Source organism: Camellia sinensis, chromosome 6, assembly GCF_055761805.1.
Source record: "Camellia sinensis isolate YWXY chromosome 6, ASM5576180v1, whole genome shotgun sequence".
Classification (NCBI taxonomy): Eukaryota; Viridiplantae; Streptophyta; class Magnoliopsida; order Ericales; family Theaceae; genus Camellia; species Camellia sinensis.
In genome coordinates, this window is record NC_138966.1 from 134,976,987 (window position 1) to 134,999,913 (window position 22,927).

Here is a 22,927-nt window from a genome sequence, read left to right on the forward strand (position 1 = left end):
CTCTCTTCTTCTAGCTTGCTCTACCATAGATAATGGTCTTTCTTCAGCACTTAAATCAAATGCATGGATCTCCTCTTCTACTTTTTTAAGTTTATGCTCCACATCACCAAAGACTTCTTTAGCCCACTGTTTCAAAGCCAATTTTAGAATTTTGAGTTTCTGAAGACATCTGAAACCGGCCCACCCCACCACATTAGCTTCTGACCACGTATTTTCCACAAAAGATCTGAACTTCGGGTGTAAGGTCCAAGCATTTAGAAATCGAAAAGGAGTTGGACCCCAATCTCTCTCATCCTCCATCAACAGGATAGGACAGTGATCTGAGACCTTCCGGGGCAGCCCCCAAAGCTTAAAATTGAACACTTGTAGCCATTCTGGATTAAGCAAAAATCTGTCAATTCGACTCCACTTCTCCCCCTCCTGCGAATTGCACCAAGTAAATTTTCTTCCCCTCATTGGTAAATCAGCCACTTCAAGCTTATCAATTAACTCATTAAACTCCCTCATACCTTTATCTCGCCTTGAACTCCCTTTCCTTTCTGATATACTCCTGATCTCATTGAAGTCCCCTCCCAAGCACCAAGGTTTATCATACACCGACTTTAATCTAACCAAGCTATCCCACACCGCCTTTCTCCTCCCCATATCATTTGGCCCATAAATATTTAAAATCACACATTCAAAACTGTTGTAGAGAGTACCTGATAAAATTATGAAGTTCCTGTTGCTGCAGCAATCAGCCAGTTGAAATACTTCTGGGTTCCAGATGCATAGTAGGCCACCAGCAGCTCCAGCTGAATCAACTGCCATGAAGTCCATTTGATCACTGCCCCAGATTGATCGAACAAATTTTTCATCAATTGTGGATCTCTTGGTCTCTTGAAGTAGCACCATATCAACCCTTTTTTTCACAGAACACTTGTTTAATCTTCCTCCTTTTTCCAGGCTTTCCTAACCCTCTCACATTCCAAGAAATGAGCTTCATAAAAAGAAATATTTCAACTCCTAAAACCCCCAGGGCAGCTGCTTAAGAAGCATCCCCACCCCTTTTCCTCATTTTTTCTTTGTCATTGACTTCCAAAGCTATTAGTTTATTGAGGACAACTTCGTCATTCCCATCGCAGTTCACTCCAAGAATATGCCCAATTTGGAGCGATGCTTCAGCCTCGGTGAGTAATATTCTCTTACTATTTGCTTCAGATGCCGCTGAGAGTGAGAGGGCTGCCACCGCCGACCGGAACACTGCTCCTTTCTTCAAATTTAGAGAGGTTCCCACCATTGGGTTGTCCCTTTGGAGACTACCTTTTTTCTTATGATGATTGTTAGGGAGCTCATGATTTTGCACCCTCTTGATGGCTGCCCTCTTCTGAATTGATTCTGCAGCAGAACCCAAATTCTCGCTTCTGACCTCTCTTTCCTTTCGGACTACTGGTTCTTCCTCGGTACAAGGTTGAATAGAGTCTTCTAAATCACTTTGGGCCTCCACTGATTTAATTGCAAGTGGTCTGTGAGTTTGGGTTTCCACTACATTTAGTTCATGGGCTTTAGTCAAGACAACCTCAATGTTGAGCCCAGACCTTAATAATTCAGATTCACTTAGACTTTTGAAGAGGCCTGGGTTACTAAAATCTCCACCCACGGACCTATTCACCCCATTTTGACCGTTGATAGAGCTCATCACCAGATCTACCTCCCTACTCCCGCATGCGCCCCCAGAGATTGCTTTCCCCATGTCACTGACAGTTTGAGCCACCACAGACGAGCTCTTACAGCTAGCCTCCCCTTCCCTGCCAATACCATCATTATTTCTAGGGTCACTACACCTTACTGCTACGACTCCATCATCGTCCACCTCATTGCCAACTAGTGCCTCCATGACATCATCACCATTTTCTTGCTTACTCTCTGCTTCCACCCTCTGGGTAACCTCATCCCCATAAGAGCTATGGTTGACACTAACACCATTATGATGATGGCATATACAGTGTTTATTCACCATCTTCGCAGTAACCATCTGGTCTTCACAAACTTTTATCGGATAAAGTACCCCTTTGCAATCCAAATTGATTGTTTCATTAATGGAGTCCATGCACTTGGTGACTATTCGAACCTTGCCGCAGATCAGGTTGTCCAGGTTGGATGTTTCATCAGCGAGACTAGTCACTTCCCCCCATAATCTACCTATTGAAAAGAAGGTGTTATTGTTCCAAACGTTTAGAGGCACCCCATAACAGCTCAACCATACATCTCTTTGTTGTGCAATGGACATCCCCTGCTTCCACTCTGTAACCGATTCAGCCCAATCCTGAAGCCAAGTCTCCATTAGCTTGAGTTTTTCGTGCATGTTTTCCACCGATGGGAAGGATAGAACTATGTCTCTACCCCCTCTTTCTCGAACCTCAATATCCTCCATACCTCTAGTCTTCAACTCTGTTTTGAAATCTGCTCCACAGTACAGCGGCTTTAGTTGCACAAAGGCACTGGAATACAACCATCCATTCCCTACTTCATAAACTTTGACAGTTAAAGTTGCATTAGTGCCTGACCCTTTTCCACTTACTACCTGGGCAAAGGATTCTTTACCTTTTAGCTTCCAAGACACCTTTCCCGTACCTCCCATTTCCTTTCTTTGGATTGAACTCTGTATAGGCCTTTTCTGTGCTTCAACACGACGAACAAACTCTGCAACTTTCACTGTTAAGGCTCTGTTATCACACCACAAACCAGTAGCTTTCTGGACTGCCATGTTTGCTGCGATTGGGCAGTTATATCGCACGAATCCAAACCTGGAGTGCGTCGTCTTCCTTCTTTTCTGTGGTATGAACACATCCTGCACCACTCCGAAGTGAGTGAACAAAGTAAACAACCCTTTTGGATCCATTGACTCTGGTAAGTTATCCACAAAGACCGTATGGATGCCTGAATCCCACCTCTGATGTTTATTCCCTACACCTCTATGCTTGCGTACCACTGGTCTCCAGCCCCCTGCTTCCATTAACCTAAGTGTATAACTTAGTGTGTGATCGTTCTGTAACTGTAGGGTTGGCATCCGAGGACGCTCATTAGCTGCTTATAGCCCAGTGCTCTATGAGTAACAATGTTGTAAAGATATGTTCAATTATGAATATTTTCTGAATGATCAACTGTTCTGTTTACTGAAACGTTATTGTTTAATGAACGAATGTTTGTCCTATTTGTAAACTGTATTCGTGGCATCCTTAGCAATTTACTATTACTGTATTGTTACTGCTACTGTCACAGAGATCTCTGTCGGTTCCCTTGTTTGGAACCACTACTGTTTACTGTTATGATGGCCATCAACTGACTGTTCGGTCTGTTAAGACTTACTGTACTGTTTTGCTATTGGATGTACCACATAAAACTGCTATGGTTTCTAAATGACTGATATGACTGTTTAATGACTGAAAGGGCATTCAATCTTAACCTCTTTACACAACTGTTATTCACTGGGCTTTAGCTTACTGTTTATATTTATATGTAGGTGTCCAGTCACCGGATCGGAGTTAAGAGTGTTGGGTTAGCTCCCCTTTTGTCAAGCCAACCATCGTGCCTCACTTTGAGGTTCCAAGTGCTGCCAAGTCAAGGCTGTTTTGGTGTGTCTTAGATTTCCCCTTTTGCCTCTGTTCTGTGATAAATGTTAAGACTTGCACTGTACTGTTATGGTAGGGATTTGGTCCCTAACCTGAATATTTGTATATATGACGTATGTATATACTGTTTTGGTTTTGAATGTGAAGATGTTCAGAAAAGTCTTTTTGCATTCAGAATGTCACAGCTCATTGGACACCTTTAATTTACTGTTTTGGCTTCCGCCAGCCCCTGTACTCTGTATTACTGTCTTGACTATTAAGTAGGCCTTCGGTAATCACGGATTACTGGCCGGCTACGGTGCTAAATCCATAGGGACGGGTTTGGGTCGTGACACCCTAGGCCGCACGTGCGGGGAGTGGGGGCCGCACGTGCGGGGGGTGGGGGCCATACGTGCGGAGAAGGGTGAATTTTGAGGGTTGCACATTGCCTAAAAGGCAGGTGCGGATTAGAGTGCGGAAGGACCACTGCATGTGCGGGGTTGAGGGCCGCACGTGCGAGACGCTGGTAGATCCGAAATCTTTGTTTTTTATTCTCATTTTGGTCGAATTTGTGTCATTTTCTAGCCCTTCCTTCTCACTCTAAAACAACATTTTGCTCTTCCTTCTCTCTAAAAACCCTCATCTAGCACTCCAAATCCTTGATTTCTTGTGATTTCTTAAGCCTAGGATCATCATCTCTCTCAAATCTTGAAGATCAAAGCTAGAGCTTCACCTTGTGTGGTGGAAATCAAAGATCTCTCATCTTTTGATTCTAGGGTTTCTTCTCTAAAACCTTGAGGTAGGGACTTTCTTGAGTTATATATACATGTTTTGCAAGATTAAATGTTGATTTTATGTTTCTCTTGAATTTATTTTGAGAGTTGGGTTTGTGGCTCAAGAGTGTAGAGATTTTTCAAAAGTGGGTTTAAACTTTCAAATGTTTCTAAGTAAATCCTTGAGGGCTTCATCTTATTAATCTAAGAATGATGTTTTTGGGTAGGGTTTCACCAAGAAATGGGGAGATGTTTTGTTTTGATAAAGAACCCTAGAAATTTGGGGATTTTGGGACATATGGGCATAACCTATGGATTTTCTTTCTTTCTTGTGTTCAATGAATAAAGGAGTGTAGATTTTATCATATGCATTGTTAAATAGCAATCTTCTTAGTATACGAGCAAATGAGAAATTATTTCAACAATATTACTAAACACTTAAACATGTATAGTTGAGAAGTGGCAAATTGGTGGGTACCATGGATTGTGGAAATTGTAAATTCTTGGAGATTAATGTTGAAACATCACATGTAGTCTTGAAGAGACTAATTTGTTATGAATTGTGCCATGGTAGACAAAGAGGATCAGAAATGTTTTGTTGTATACAAATGTTTATACATATATATTTACATTGATGAAGAATTTCTTAGCATATGAAAGGTTTTGGAACATGAAGATGACATTTACATATTGTTATGGTTTGAAATGATCAAATGTTGAAAGAACACATAGTATGGTTAATTATTGCATTGTCATTACGAACATCTTGCATATCATGAAAATTGGTTTGAAAATTAGAACTTCCATTAAGAATGAAATATTGTTATTGAAACTATGGAAATGTTATAGGGTAAATACATTGGTAAGTCCGGTTAGGGGGTGTAGATGAATTGATAAGTTAGCTTGAGTGTCCGGGGTGAAAGACCGAAAACACGTGCGGAGGAGGTACCACTTCCCTTCCGATTGGCAACTGGTAAAGTGGGGTTATTGGTAGTGCTTGTTGAGCCTACTTGCAGACACCAACCTAGGGATTACCTGTGTCGTATTTACCGCCCCTATTGATTTAAAATTGGAAATTTCAAAAATTGTTGAGATTGCAAATTGTGATGAAACTTTGTACTTTTCAAGAAGAGCATGAAATGAAATTTTCTTTCAATTGGCATTGCATGACATTGGCATTTGCATTTAACATTGAGAGTTTGCATAACTATATATACTTTGTAAGAATTCTCTACTAGGCTTTATACTCACCCCTATGGGATTTTGATGCAGGAAAAGACATGGTAATCACGCCAAGTTGAGGGCGTGGATAATTGTGAAGAGTATATAGCTCTATTTTGTTGTGATTTAATTGCTTGCCAAGGGCTATTTTTTTAGGGGTCCGAGAGGCCATTTTTGTGTAACCGGACTTAAGTCTTGGAAGTTGTAGCCCATGAGGGCATTTTATTTATTTTGGAACTTGACACTCTACATGCTTTAGATTCATGCGTTTTTCATACCTTTGAATGTATAATCGCATGTGGAATGTTTGTAACAACTCTATTGATTAGTGATGTAAGGGTTGGAGTTTTGCTATTATTATTTAGCGGATGTTGTTTGACGTAGTTAATCTAGATTGGCTATTTTTGGGGCATTACACATGCAGTAATTGTAATATTTTAAAGTTTTAAACTTTCTTTCTTTAGATGAGGCATGCAGTGATTGTAATACTTTTTAAAGTCATTGACTGTAATATTTTCTTCTTTTTTTTTTTTTTTTTGTGAGGAAGTGCACAAGTTGAATTATGTTGAAAATTTATAAAATTTTAAACCACTAAACCAATTTGCATCCATCTGCCAATCTACCAATCCACCAATCCGCATCCGTCCACTGCCGGATTGGCAGATGAATGCGGATTGATTTTCCCCAATCAGCCAATCTGGTGGACAGATGGCAGATTGGAGGTTCCGTGGCTGTTAATCTACATTGGAGAAGACGACATGAAACGAAGAACATGTTAATGAGATTTATTTAAAAGCAAAAAAGGAGGGTCACCATGCCTTCAAAAGAAAAGAAAAAAAAAGAAAACAAATTGCACAAAACAAAAGTAACAAACAGTATATTAAATCAGCCACATGAAAAGGCTCGCTGGCCCATTTCTCCACCACCAGCAGCTACCATTATCCTCCCCCAGTCATCCCTAAGCTTACCACTTGTTTTCCATGACCACCATCTCTTGGTCCACAACAACAATTGTGATCCCCTCAAAAATGGTCAGGAATGCGAAACAAAACAAATCATATCATAATCATAAAGGTCCATTTCTTCACCACCATTGCTTCTATAGTAGTTTTTAAGTCAAAACCCCCCAATAACCATTGAAAACAGTCAATGACCAGAGTGTAAAAATACCCATTAAGCAAAGTTTCAAGCATATATCCAATCCAACATCCAAACAGTGACAGTTACAACTAGTAACACCCACCGATTGCATACTAAAAAGATCAAAAAGTAACGACACAAAAAATGACAAAAGGAAACAATGCGGCAAAAGATGTATCACCGGTGTGGCCATTGTTTGACGCCATGTTTTGTTTCCAAATTCTGACACTTTGTTTGATTTCTGCTGAGAGGCTTTCGATGTCCAATCCAATCGAAGAGTGAATCGATTCTTCTGGTATCAAATTCGACTGCCACGAACTTGTTCTTGCCCTCCTAGGCTTCCCAATGTTGTTGTCGATAGAAATAAAGCCAGACAATCTCGAAAACGACAATTGAGAATCGCCGAAAAGAGTGAAGTTTTGGAGACTGAGGCCCAATGTTAGGTTATGAAAATCAACTTTTAATATATCACTTCTCACGTAAAGTAATAAAAAAAATTAAAAATTAAAAAATCAGGTTTTAATAATCCTTTTTTTAAAATATTTTTGTTTTTTTTTTTTTGAATTTTTTTAAAATTTTAATTTTTTAATTCGTCTTTTAAAACATAATCTAGAAAAACTTTTAAAAAAAATGTTAAAGATTTGTTAAAGACAAAAATAAGTAAGGAAAAATGGATCAATTAAGCAAACCCATGGTTTAATATCATTGTCCCCGACTGACCTTAATATTGCCTTAGTTATTCTATATAAGATGTAAATTTGACCCGGGCAATCTTAGGCTCGGGCCAGCTGATGGCGCTTACATTTATTTTATTTTTATTGAGAAAAATCAGTAAAATATTCCTTTCTAATTTTGTATAGTAGGACAGATTTAAGATATTGTCTTTATTAGTTAAGGTCCCTCAACATTTTCACAGAGAAAATTCGACTCAGAAAAATTTTGCCCGACTCAGAGAAATTTCTTAGATTTCATTGAGAAATTTGAAATTTCTCTTAGTCGAGCCAAATTTCTCTGATTCTATTTTTCTCAGTGAAAATGTTGAGGAACCTTAACTATTATGAAAATATTATATATCGTTTATATTATAAAATCTTAATATCATGAATTTAAAAAAAAAAAATTCTCATTTTCTAACTATAAGTACCTTGAGTACAGTTGGGTCAACCTCAAACTCAAACAGAGCCTCAATCTGATAAACAGGTGCTTTGAAGGCTTGTGCTAGGATTGGCTCTACTGAATTTCCCTAGTTTTCTTGGACATTGGCAGTATGAGCAGTGGCTCCGGGTACAGGGATACCTGTGGGAGGTGCATGGGATGCAGAGGCTACAACCAGCTGTGGTTGCTGTTGTTGTAGCATGTTTATAACCTCAGCCTGACGGGCTACAAGATGTATCAATTCTTCCATATTGATTGGGGAATACTGTGTCATCGGAATAAGCGAGTGATCTCGTGCTGGACCAGAAGTAGATGATTGTCCCTGAGCCAGATTGGACATAAGTGAGTTGAGGGGTGACTGTTGTAAAAACTAAACCGGTGAGCTCTGTCTAATTCTCCTCCGTCTTGTAGCCGGTGGGAGTGAGGTGAACACGGGCTGTCCCCAAACAAGATCTCCAGAGTACTTGGGGGATATCCGAACTTTCAGAAGTTATGGTGTTAAACTACCTAACAAAAAGAAATAAAGCAAAAGAAAACGGTAATCAGAAATCGCACAGCACCTCAGCTAAAATGCTATCAACATAGACATGATCAAAGCTGTAGGACTGCACTCCATACTAAATTTCGCCCCCCAAAGCAGATAACAAATTTGCAACTATTATGCACATTCCTATACAATTTCACTGTAAAGCACATATCAGTTAAACGAGAGCCAAAACACCCTTATGAGGGAGTAGGGCTACCCTGTCCTAGTTTCGTCAGGAACTAGGGTTCACTATTCAAACAAAGTGGTTTTCACGCAATCTTGCATTTCGGGTGAGCATCATGTCCTAGTTTGGAACAGTCTCTATGGCTTTTCGATATGCAACTAGGCCGAATGGTCAAAAAGGGCACCTCAGCAAGACTACCTAATATACCTCTCACACCTAACACCGAGAAGTGAAAGGAAGATCAAACGGTACAGTGGCAGTCCAGATCCAAGGGTTGTGTTCCCATCATGGCAGAGCCCATGACCGGTCAGCCTTTTGGCAAGTTTTTAAGCAAGCCTCCGGCAAACCGTCCTTGAAAAGTAGATGGCAAACACAGTGACTTAAGCGCACCAATGCAAAGAAACATATAAGTGTAGATAAAATTTCACATCATGAAGTTCAAGTCAAGTTCTCTAAATTCTCTAGCAGAGTCGCTAGAAACTATAGCTCGACTTTTCGTGCCCCCTTTTGGAAGACAAATAAGCCCTACAGTATCGGACTCCTGCGGTTCTGAATTTGATCTTATAAGTGCAATGCGAAATAGATAAACACCAAAGAGTCCAAATCCAGCAAATCTTTTAGAAAATTGATTTTGAATCAAAATGCCAAAAATGGACTGCTTTGCCAGATACAGAGTTGTCACCTAAATATTTTTGGAAAATTTAGGAAACCCATGACTCGTACCAAAGGCCACGTGTCCGTCATCACTAAGATTGTCTCAGCTCAGGAACTTAGGTACGAGGGAAAGGTCATGAATTGAGCACCCCCACTCTCTCGATCAAAGATCGGCCTTTACTAATCATGATGTGAATCTTATTTACATTATGTGCTCTTGTTCCGATGATTAGGCTAGCATTACTATGTGATGCGCACACACACAAGTATAGACTAGCTTGCAAAAATTGAAACAATTGATTTCATGTTTATTTTAAAAAGAATTTGTGAATATGCCACTCGAAAAAAGTGGGCTTAAATGTACATGAATCAAACCATCTCAATTCAAGCAACTAGCCTTCATCCACAGACATTCAAACAGTTTATCATTTAAGCAATTAGCCTCATGGCAAGCATGCTAGACATGGTAACAATCACATTCGTGCAATATGCTAAAGCACAAAAGAGCTCACCTAGTACTCCAAGCCAAAAAGATGAAAGAGTTAGAAAAAATATGTGATCCTAACTATGCAATATGACTAATGCAACGCATGCGATATGCAATCTAAATTGGCTCGATTACTTAACATAACATATGAATCAATTTGATAGCATGCAGTCTAAGCACGTTTTCAAATAAGCGTTAAACTAACAGTGCAAGTTAGAATGATAAACCGAGCCTTGATGCATGCAAGACAGGTGGATGCAAGGCATGAGAGATGCTAAACAAAACATGATTCCCTAAACTAACCAACATAAGCTAGTAAATAAAAGGGAGAAAGACGTAGGGTTGGAAGATATACACATTATTACAAGTTTGCGCCCTCAAGCAGGAGGGTTCGAATGAACTAACTAACTAAGCTAATTAAAGCTAGTTAACTAACTATTACAAAACAAATTTAAACTATGCTAGCTTAATTATTACAAATAGTTAAATAACTAGTCTAGAAATAATTAGAACACAAACTAACTAAATATTTACAAGACAAAATTAACTAGCTACAACTAATTAATTAAAACAAATAACTAAGATAAAGTAATTAGATTAAACAGCCCCGGGAAGCGAGGAGTGCTCATGCATGCGCATAGATTTCCACCCATAAAAGCCACTGCTCTACTACCAGAAAGCCTCTGTTGCATAGTTAGAACACTTGCACTATTTTTCACCTTAAAACCAACCTTGTTCTGTTTCAAAAGGGCACTGCTCAATTTGACAAAAGTGGCGGTAGGCCAGAAATGGTGGCCTGTCGATCACAAATGATGGCTTGCCATCCATAAATGGTGGCCTGCCGGCCACAAAATCTTAGTTCTTCATGCTGTAACAGAGAGCAAATAGAGCACAACCAAGGTACTTTCAAGGGTTGTTTACACAACTTACCCCTCCTTATCATCAAACAGCTCAAATGAGTGGTAAATTTGATTCACAAACCATCAATCGATGCAATTTTATTGTATGATAGCTTATGAACCAAAGTGTACAAGTTCAATAAATACAACAATAAAAGACTCTCAAACCCCTTTTCTATCATGGATTGATCAAGGGAAGTGGTTGATATTGACTCTTGAACTGTTTACATCACTAACAAGTATGAAACGACTCAAGACTCAATGGGTTCAATTAACGTTCGATTGAACGCAAGTTGATTATTATCTTGCATCATTTTTAATCCTCATTTTATTACTCAATTTTAATTACCAACCATTCCTTAGTAAATTAAGTCCAAAGGTGAGCTTTAAGTCTTCTAATAGAAAGAAGCATCAAACCAAGAGTTGTTTTAGGCATGAGAGAAGTGTCATGCCGTTGGTAATGAACTCCCAAAGGGATTAAACCATTAAGCACAAGACCCCAATCTCAAGCTTAAACAAACAAATGGCTTGAAACAATTTTTAAAGCAAAGCAAAAGCCAAGAAATGAGGGAGGTTGCAGAGGTGATTAAATGTGATCACAAGTATGGAAAGCTTGAAATAAACACTATCAACTCAAATAGGTTGGTGGCTAAGGCCTAAACCACCAAGCCTATGAAGACAATTACACTACAAGCATACAATACAAAACTTAAATGCAATGAACCACTGAAAATAGTCATAAAATAATGCTAAATCAGTCCTAAAACATGCTGGAATTAAGACAAAAATAATTAGAACAATAAGCTAAAACATGGAGCTATGTAAGCCAGTAAACAAAGCACAAGGAGGGGAGGTTACCCACTCTATTTTTTGACCTCAAAACATGTTTTTAGCCACTAAAAAAGCTCTCAAAATTAGTATTTAAAAATAAAAAAAAAAGTGACGACAAGGTGGGAAATACAAGGATAGGTAGAAGGAATGGTAAGTCACCCCTCCACCCTTATTGGCCTTAAACCACAAGTTTCTGTCCAAAATTTCAAAGTTTAGACAATTAAAAAATTGCCCAAAAACAGTAGGTAAAATATCAATTAAAGCAAAACAATAAACCAAGACTTATACCTCTTGAAGAGGAGAACACTTTCCAAGTGTTAAACCAACACTTACACACCCTCAAGAGCTCAAAGTAGTCTCAAATGTACCTTAGCTCAAAGACCACAAGGTTTGGTTTAGAGTGTATAGGCAAAGGCTCAAGAATTTGCAAGAGAGAGAGAGAGAATTGTAGAGAGAGAGAAAATATTTTGCTCCAAAATTTTTCAACCTTAAAGATGGAAGGGGAGGTCTCCTATATATAGACAAACATCAAACTCCCTCAGAAATATCAATACATACACGTGTAAGCAAGTGCATGCATCTATGACAACAGTTGGTACAGTTGGCAAAAATATCTGCTAAAACACACTTGTGGCCAGCAGGCCACTAATTCTAGCCAACAGGCCACACAAGTGGCTGGCAGCCAAGATCAATGGCCGATAGCCAACAGTGGTGGCCGGCAGGTCCCAAGGTTTTTCAGGCTTGAGGAATTATGGTTGTGGTCCAAAACAAGGCAAGAGCTGTATAGAGATTGAAGGCTTAAAGCTGTGGCATTCTGCTGAGGACTTTGAGTACTTGACAAGCATATACACATTCATCATTGGGTGTGCAAGTGGTGATGTCCAAGTCGTAAGGGCGGTCAAAATGGCGTGTCTACACTATTTGTATCAGAAAAAACTGTATGAGCCCCTTTTAAGGACGAAACTAGGAAAGATGAAGGATGATGAGTAGACTCTTCTTGATTCCCAAGTGCTAGGTGTTATTCGGCTAATGTTGTCTCGTAATGTTGCGTTTAACATTGGAAAGGAGAAGACTACAGGGGGTGTCATGGAGGCACTCTCAAACATGTACAAAAAACCCTCTGCCTCAAATAAAGTTTATTTGATGCGTAAATTGTTTATTCTGAGGATGACAGAAGGTGCTTCGGTGGCAGAGCATCTGAACGAATTCAATATTGTGGTAACATAATTGAGTTTTGTATCTATCTAATTTGATAATGAGGTTAGGGCTTTGATTCTTCTATCTAGTTTGCCAGAAAATTGGAATGGTATTGTAACGGTAGTAAGTAATTCTTCAGGGACAGAAAAGTTGAATTACAATGATATTCGAGATTTAATTTTGAGTGAATAAATTCACATGAAGGAATTAGGGGAAACATCAGGTTCTGCCCTGAATACAGAAGCTAGAGGAAGATCAGCAAGAAAAAACCTGAACCGCAACAAATCAAAATCCAAACACAGAAGCAAGTCAAGAACTAGAGAGGGACGAAGTTGTTGGAATTGTGGACATCTAAAGGGAGATTGCCCGACATTGAATAAGAACAAAGGTGATCAAAATCAGAAGTCTGCTAATGCTGCAACGGAGGAGATTTATGATGTTTTGATCTTGAGTATTGTTAGCCGTTTTGAATCTTGGATTTTAGATTCTGGGGCATCATTCCATTCTACTTCACAGAGGGAAATCTCGGACAATTACATTGGTGGTGATTTCGGGAAGGTCTATCTAGCTAATGATGAACCTTTGATGATTATGGGGAAAAGGGATGTAACAACCAGGTTGCCAAACGGATCTGTTTGGAAAATACAGAATGCCAGACAAGTGCCTGGTTTGAAAAGAAACTTGATTTCTGTTGGACAATTTGATGATAAAGGTCATGTTGTAACCTTCATGGGTGGTTTATGGAAAATTACCAAAAGAGCCATGGTAGTTGCTCGTGGTAAAAAAGAATGCACCCTTTACATGACTACAAACAATAGGGATGCAGTAGCAGTCGCTGGTGAAAAGGAAGACTCAAATCTGTAGCACCAAAGGCTTGGGCATATGAGTCAAAAAAGGATTAAGGTACTTGTATTTAAAGGGAAACTGTCAGATTTGAAATTGGTGGACATTGACTTTTGTGAGGATTGCATCTTCGGCAAACAAAAGAGGGTCAGTTTTTCAAAGGGTGGCAAGAAACCGAAGTTAGCAAAATTGGAGTTGGTTCGTACAAATGTGTGGGGAGCTGCACCAGTTTCATCTCTTAGAGGATCATCATACTATGTTACCTTTATTGACGACTCAACGAGAAAGGTATAGGTTTATTTTCTGAAATATAAATCTGAAGTTTATACTACTTTTACGAAGTGGAAAGCCTTGGTGGAGACTAAAACATGTCTAAAAATTAAGTGCTTGAGATCAGATAATGAAGGGGAATATGAGGACAATGAGTTCAAGAAATATTATGCAGAAAGTGGAATTAGAATGGAGAAAACTGTTCGAAAGACACCTCAACAGAATGGCATTGCAGAACGCATGAATAGAACTTTGAATGAATGTGCTAGAAGTATGAGTATACAGGCTGGATTACCAACGATGTTTTGGGCAAATGTAGTTAACAATGCAGCATATCTGATTAATCGTGGTCTATCTGTTCCATTAGATTGAGAGTTACCAGAAGAAGCTTGGAGCAGTAAAGAGGTAAATCTTCATTTTTTTAAAGGAATTTGGCTGTGTTTCATATGTGCATATAGATTCTGCTGATAGAAGTAAAGTTGATCTGAAATCTGTTAAATGTACTTTTATTGGGTATGATATTGATCAATTTGGTTATCGGTTTTGGGATGATAAAAATCTAAAAATAATCAAAAGTAGAGATGTCATATTTAATGAGAAAGTAATGCATAAAGATAGAGATAAGTCTGCATGTGAATCTAAATCTGAATCTGTTACTTGTCATGAGCTTGTTGAGTTAGAGGAGATTAGTGAGAGTGATTTGAATAGTAGGATTCAAAATAATCCTGAAAAACTTATTCCACAAACTAAGCAACATACTCATACTCTTAAGTTGAGACGGTCAAAAAGAGAATCTAAACCTGCACAGCGTTGGTCTCCATCTTTACATTATTTGTTGTTATTTGATGAGAGTGAACCTAAAAATTATGATGAGGCTTTGTAGGTTGATGATTCTATTAAGTGGGAGTCAACTATGCAGGATGAAATGGATTCACTCATGGTAAACCAGACATGGGAGTTGACTGAATTACCAGTGGGTAAGAAAGCAATTCATAACAAGTGGGTTTACAGGGTCAAACAGGAACATGATAGGAGTAAACACTACAAGGCCAGATTAGTTGCAGCAGGATTTCAGCAAAAAAAAAAAAAAGGGGTTGACTATACTGAAATTTTCTCTCCAGTTGTGAAGCTGACCACTATCAGATTGGTGCTGGGAATTGTGGCTGTTGAAGATTTGCATCTTGAGCAGATGGATGTAAAGACGGCTTTTCTCCATGGTGATTTGGAGGAGGAAATTTACACGAAGCAGCCATAAGGTTTCTTGGCACGTAGAAAAGAAGAGTTTGTATGCAAACTTCGAAAAAGCTTGTATGGTTTGAAACAGGCCCTAAGGCAGTGGTACAAGAAGTTTGATGGGTTTATGTGTAGCAACGGTTTTATAAGATGTCAAGTAGATCATTGTTGTTATTTCAAGAGGTTTGACAAAAGTTATATTATTTTTCTCTTATATGTTGATGATATGCTTATCATAGGATTTAGCATTAAAGTGATAAAAAGATTGAAGAAACTTTTGTCTAACCAATTTGAGATGAAGGATCTTGGAGTTGCAAACAAAATCCTTGGTATGAGGATTGACAAGGACAAGGCAAATGGTACTTTGAAGTTGTCATAGGCTGAGTATGTCAAGAAAGTTCTCAAGAGGTTTAGCATAGATGGTGCAAAACCAGTGAGCACTTCATTGGCTAGCCACTTCAGACTTACCAAAGAGCAGTCTCCAAAGACCGAAGAAGAGCAGACTTATATGGAACATGTTCTATATGCTTCAGCTATCGGTAGCATAATGTATGCTATGGTTTGTACTAGACCAGACATTGCCCATGCAGTGTGAGTGGTTAGCAGGTACATGAGTAATCCAGGCAAACAACATTGAGAGGCAGTGAAGTGGATCCATGGATACTTGAGTGGTACTATAGACATGGCATTTTGTTTTAGACGAATCGGCATCGGGTTACATGGTTATGTTGATGCAAACTTGGCTGGTGATATGGATAACAGAAAGAGTACTACTAGTTATGTTTACACATTTGGTGGTACAGCCGTGAGTTGGATTTCACAGTTACAAAAGATTGTGGCCCTTTCTACAACAGAGGCTGAGTATGTTCTATTACTGAAGCTAGGAAGGAGATGACTTGGTTACAAAATTTCCTAGTAGAGTTAGGTAAGACGCAAGAGATGAGTATTTTGCATAGTGACAGTCAAAGTGCTATTCATCTTGCAAAGAATTCGGCTTTTCATTCTAGGACGAAACACATTCAGCTACGATACCATTTCATTCGTTCACTTGTAGATGATGGAGTCTTGTCTCTTGAGAAAATCCAAGGCAGTAAGAATCCAACAGACATGTTGACCAAGATAGTCACCATTGACAATCTGAAGTTGTGTGAAACTTCAGTTGGACTTCAAGATTGATGAAGGAAGATCGAGTTGTTGCGGTGTTCTTCTATGTGATGAAGATGATGGAGAGCTTGTGTTATCAAGTTCCAAGTGGGAGATTATTAGGTCGGTGGACCCTGATAAGTACTGTTCACTCAACCCTACTGTTCACTCAAACACTGGGTCCAATGGGGGGTTTGGGTACTTTTGTAATTCTCATGTGCTTCCGTGTAACCCTAATTCTATACTTAAAATAGATGAGGGGGCACCTCTGTTACGTTAAGAGAGAGTTGTATTTTTCTGATCAAAGTAAAAACTGTAACGCCCTCAAAATAATAACATTAAACCCATCAATATAAACATACATTTATGTACAAAAGATCCACATTCTTTAATTCATCAGAGTACTTCATTACAGAAGTATTACATGTTAACAACAAAAGCAAATGCCCTACGGGCTTACAGCTTTCCAAGTTAACACTTAGTTACAAAAGAGAGTACTAACTCAAATACATGTTAAGCCCTTGGCTTGAATTTACATGTAATACATCAAAAAGAAATAAGACAACAAAAGTGTGTCCGCCTCTAGCCTCCCAAGCTATGTCCTTGGAGGTGGCATGTTACCTGTACCTGAAAATGTTGTTTCCATATAGGGTGAACCACAGCCCAGCAGAGACATACTAAACTAACTATAAACAATGACTAAAAGATTAGCAATTGATAGATGGCCAACACTGATACATCCACATATATCACGTCACAATTTCATAACATACGAGTCTATGTCACTTTTCATTTTCCATCTTTATTTAATAGATAAGCATATTACACACCAACAGATAAGCATATTAGCTGTATCCACACTTCACTAGACAAGCATATGAGCTGTATCTACACTTCTCAAAGATAAGCCTATGAGCTGTATCTTCACTTCTCTAGACAAGCATATGAGCTGTATCTACGGAGTTCATCCCCCATCTCCTCCCAACACTATCCGATTTAGAGGTACATCCCCCATCTTCCCCTAAACTGCGGAGTACATCCCCCATCTCCTCCCAACACTATCCGGTTTAGAGGTACATCCCCCATCTTCCCCTAAACCGCGGAGTACATCCCCCATCTCCTCCTCTACACACAATGCATATAAACACAAAGGTTCTATACACAATCAATCAATACGTAAAATTAATGTATTCTATCCGCCGTCATGCTCCCTGAGGCATTCAATCGATTAGTTTTAATTTACCTAATCATCATGCATTGTCTACAACAATCAAGACTATCCTCCACCGATAGCCCAAAGCAGTTATTTCTAAACAGAAAATAAATGCACAAAATGGATATTAAATCAACATTTCAATTAGGTGAGCGATAAACGATCCAACTACACCCTCTAATCCCTTCCCTTTCCAATTTCCACATTCTCAATTCAATCTCTCATTTCCAACAATTAATTGTACAAATTAATCAATCAATATAATTAGGGCATTTTCCACAATTAACATTTCAACCTTTCACGGTTTCATTTTCATCAATGTTTCAACATTTACTTCATTCCTTCATGCCAAACATGCATTTAGGTTTTATACAATTAAAACCCTAACTTTTGTAAAATTACACAAAGGCCCAAACTCTCTCAAAATTACCCAACAACCCCCAACATATCGAAATGCCAAAATTTAAAGACAAAACTCATAAAGAGGAGTAGGATATCCCTACCTCGATGTTAGAGCTCGGATGGAGAAGAGACCAAAACCAAAGTGCTCCAAAAGCCAAGATTTTCGGATCAAAACGACGCCTTCGACGATCAACACAACTTTTGTGAAGACCAAAGGTGAGGAAAATACCCTAGCTAGATCAAACCCTAGAGAGAAGGGAGTTTCTAGAGAGAGGGGCTCTCAAAAATGGGTTTTAGAAAAAGTAGGAGAGAGAAAGGAAAGTAAAAAGTGATTTAAAATCACCCAGCAGATAACTCATATACGCATGACCCGCTCGAGCGGAGAACACAACGCTCGAGCGCCAAGAACAAAAATCTGGACACGCTCGAGTGTAATAAGGCCTACTCGAGCTCCAAGACACAAGAATAAAGCACCTCCGCTCGAGCGCGAAAACCAGTCCGCTCGAGCATAGATTTCCCCCTCCCAGAACTTATACCCTGAAAGTACTACCCGCTCGAGCGCCAACAAACCCGCTCGAGCGCTACCGCTTGAGCGTAAACAAACCCGCTTGAGCGTAAAAATCATATCTGCAGAAGTTTTGCAGGAACACGAAATACTGAAGGTGTGCAATCCCCGCTCGAGCGCAAGAAGACCCGCTCGAGCGGATCGCCTAAAAACTGGATAACAAGGAATTGAAACCAAGGCCTAACCAGCCTGTAACAACCCTGCTCAAAACATCCTAAAACTCAATCAAGTGGAATTAAAGGATGACAACAAGATAGATACCACTACCAACTTCATGGAACCGAGTCCGGAATACAACAGAACAGTAAGAGGGACAACTGGGATCGCTATAAAAACCGCAGTAGCCGTGGACATAACCTTATTCTGGGGTGAACCACGTAAATCCTTGTATTCTTGTGTGTGTGATTTATTTGATTTGTTAATTTCTTTCTTGTTTGTTATTTCGTGTCTCACTAATCTTGGTTAGGAAGGGTCAATTCCTAACAACTAACATTACACATTAAAAATTCATGTTGGCGATGTATGCAAGGTCTCATTTTCTCGAGTATTGTCATTTGTTTATAACTAGTCATAAAATTGAGTCACCTAAGACACCTACAACCCCACACACTCCCACACTGAGGTGACTCAAATCCATACCCACACCCACACTCACACCCACAATCAAGCCAAAGAAAAGTAAAATATATATACGTATATATATATATGAATTTCCTGCCTGTAAATATCCCCTTGTTTCCCTCTTGAGAATCACCACAACAAACTCAACACACAATTTAGAGAGTTGAGAAAGATGTCAAACAAGGGTAAGAAGAGCCAACCGGCTAGTGTAATTCTGGCACCGAAGATGACAGTGAAGGAGAAGATGGCATAGTCTATACTTTCCGTAATTAAAAAGATTAAAGACAAGAAGAAGTAAAATTACTAGTTTAAATTATGTAACCTAATATATAGAATAGCACTAGTAACTACACATACCAGTTGCTACATGGTTGGTATATTTTTGTGCCTACATTATGTATAATTTTTTACAAAAAATTTTAATTTTTTATGGGTGAAAGTCAGTTATGTTAATTGTTACATTATGTATCTATGTTTTGTTTCATATATTTGACAAATAAATGAAGTCATGAAGTCTCTCCTTGCTTCTGTATGGTTCAGTTTGTATATCTAAATGTCTATATACATATAATAATACTTCAACGAGCAAGCAGCTCTAACACTACCAAATTTATCTAGTGCAAAAATAACTCATAAATTAGCCTCAGTGCCCACATCTGTCTCTTTGGAGCCATGTAAATTCATAATCTTTAACTCTAAGAGTTGTTTAGTGATTGGTGGGTATAAATGTAAGAAAAATTGAAAAAATTGAACGAACGGATTGAACCGAATCAAAATATATATTTGGTATGTTTTTAATAAGAATCGGTCTCTGTGATTTTTTAATTTGATTTTTTTCAGTTTTTGTTTTGATATCGATTCAAGCACCTTGTGTACTGAATTAAACCGAAACCGACTGTCACGCCCCTAAAATAATACAATAAAGATAACTTATATGCGGAATAAATATGAGAAACAACATACTTTTATATATCATAGTTCACTGTTTAACAACCAGTTAAATGCCATCTAGGCTTACATGTTTCCAAGTCATTGCTTAGTTACACAAATTGAGTCTCGCTCATTACATCTTAAGCCCTTGGCTTTACAAATAACAAACATACACACATAAGGCATAATTAAGAAGCTCTTGCTTCCCTAAACTCCATCCACGCTATTTCCTTAGAGAAAGCATTTCACATGTACCTGAAAATGGTATTCCCATATAAGGTGAGCGAACATTCCAGTAAAAATAATCTAACACAATTTATGAGGTCTAGCAAAGGTATAAATACCACGTACATAAACAATACCGATCCTGAAACATTCACAAGACCTGCATATCCATATGCCACTAAGACCAACCTTATTCCATTTTCCTTTAATTTCATTTCCAGTTCATATATGCTACTCAATTCGTGAGTTAAATTCGTTATCTTTCAACAATCAAAATGAGACTACAACTCAATGATTTTCCAATTATGCAAAACTCACATAAACACTTCAAACCTGCTATTTTACGGATATTTCGTCTGAAGGAATCGGCACCCATTTATATATAATATTTCAGGTCTTTCACCTAGGACACTCCGGCCAACTTACTTTAAGTGGAGTCCATCCCCTTTCTCCTCCCAAACAAATATACATATGCAATGTATTTATAAACATAATCATATATGGAGTACATCCATTTTCTCGTCCCAATAAACATACATATACAATGTATTTATAACATGATCATATTCAATGACACCAACAATGGATTAGCATTAAATCGCCTAATCCTCATGTAATTTCTACAACAATCAAAGCTATCCTTCACCGATAGCCCAATGCAAATATTTCTAAAGAGATGTTCAATATCAAAATAAATAGTTTCTTCAAAACTTCCATTGGTGAGATAATACATATCCAATATCACCATTTATAATCACAACCTTCCAATTTCACGTTTTCAATGTTAATCCCAATTATTTATGCAAAATAATAATTTAATCAAAATTAGGGCAAAATCCCCCTTTCACCAAATATCAACCCAAACACCAAAATCAACTATTTTAGCACAACATGATCTTATATTCAATCCTTGTACTCGTTTACCTCATATTCATCAAAACCCCTATTTTTATTTCACACCCAAATCCTATATTTGTCCAAACTACAACCAAATCTCATCATCTATACACAATAGCAAATAACTAAGCTAAAAATCATATTAGAGTGTACAAAATCCCTACCTCAAGTTTGAAGAAGAAACGAGTTGAAACCCCAAAATCAACGATGCCTAAACTCAATCTCCACCGCACACAACGTAGCCCTCACCTAGATAACCAACTTTGATGAAGGACTTGAATCTAAATCCCAATGGATTTGTTGAAATCAAAGATCTTGTGAGGTTTTTGGTAGGAAATGTAGAGAGAAGGGAGAGAAAATGTTTTTTAGAGAGAGAGAGATATACAAAAAGTGACATTCAATTAGCCCAAAGAGAGAAGAAAAGGAAAAATTCCAGATCTACCTAACTTCCTGCACCTCCAACCGCACCTGCCTGTTTAGCAGTGTGCTTCAGCCCCCTGCCTTGTTTTCCGCACGTGCGGCCTCATTCCTCGCACGTGCGGCCCTCTCTCGCACTCCAGATCGACCGAGCGGACAAGCAACTTCGAATGCGTTTTGCATTTTTGTTTTGAGGGGCGCTGCCCCTTAACCCCGCCAAGGGGCGCTACCCCATGGACGTCTACGAGCTGACCGGGCAGCTCGACCCCGCCAGGGCGCTATCCTTGGACCTGCCAAGGGGCGCTGGCCCCTGGACCCCCACGAGCTGACCGGGTAGCTCGATCCCCGACCGGCCCAGTCGAAGTGGCAAAACATGAAAGAAGGATCAAAACCGGGATCGCTACAACCTTCCCCCCTTAAAGAATTTCGTCCTCGAAATTTCAAATCAAACTGCCTAAACAAAAGGGTTTCTAGCGATCAAAGTCACGCTATTTCATTTACAATTTACAACATTAGTTCTCAACCAATTTTCACCATCACATCATGGTTTCCTCATTAATAACTACCTTCCAAATACTCATAAACATGAAGTCTTCCAAAAAGTAATAATAATCCACAACAACTTCATGCTTAAAATAACAACACTCATAACAACATGTATTTAACAATTTCAACATGTTTCTCTCAATCACATGGGGGTATTACAATGAAAAGTAACTTAAACATTTTCAAATAAATCCGGATATTTGGAGCGAACTTCCGCCTCCCGTTCCCACGTTGCTTCCTTAACCCCATGGTGTCTCCATAACACCTTTACCAACGGTATGGTTTTGCCCCGTACCACTTGCTCTCGAGTATCTAATATTTGAACCGGTCATTCTTCGTAAGAGGCATCTTCATCTACCTCCAAGTCAACCCAATCAAGAACATAAGAAGGGTCGGGTTCATACTTCCTAAGCATAGATGCATGAAATACGTTGTGAACTCCCGAAAATTGTGGCGGTAAAGCTAACCGGTATGCCACTTCCCCAATTCGCTCTAAGATCTCAAAAGGCTCAATAAACCTTGGAGATAATTTACCACTCTTACCAAATCTCATCAAACCCCGCTTTTGTGAGATTTTTAGAAACACATGGTCATCATCTTCAAAGGATAAAGGTCGTCTCCTCTTATCGGCATAACTCTTTTGTCGGCTTTGGGCCGTAGCTAACCTCTTCCGAATGAGAATAACTTTCTCGGTTGTCTCTCTAACAATTTCTGAACCCAGTAACGGTGCATCACCCACTTCGGCCCAACAAACCGGTGATCTACAAGGTCGGCCATGTAAGGCCTCAAATGGTGCCATCCCAATACTAGCTTGGTAACTATTGTTGTAAGCAAACTCAATCAATGGTAAGTGTCTTTCCCAAGGCCTCTTAAAATTAAGGACACAAGCTCCAAGCATGTCCTCCAAAATCTGAATGGTACGTTTCGATTGTCCATCGGTTTGAGGATGATAAGCGGTGCTAAGA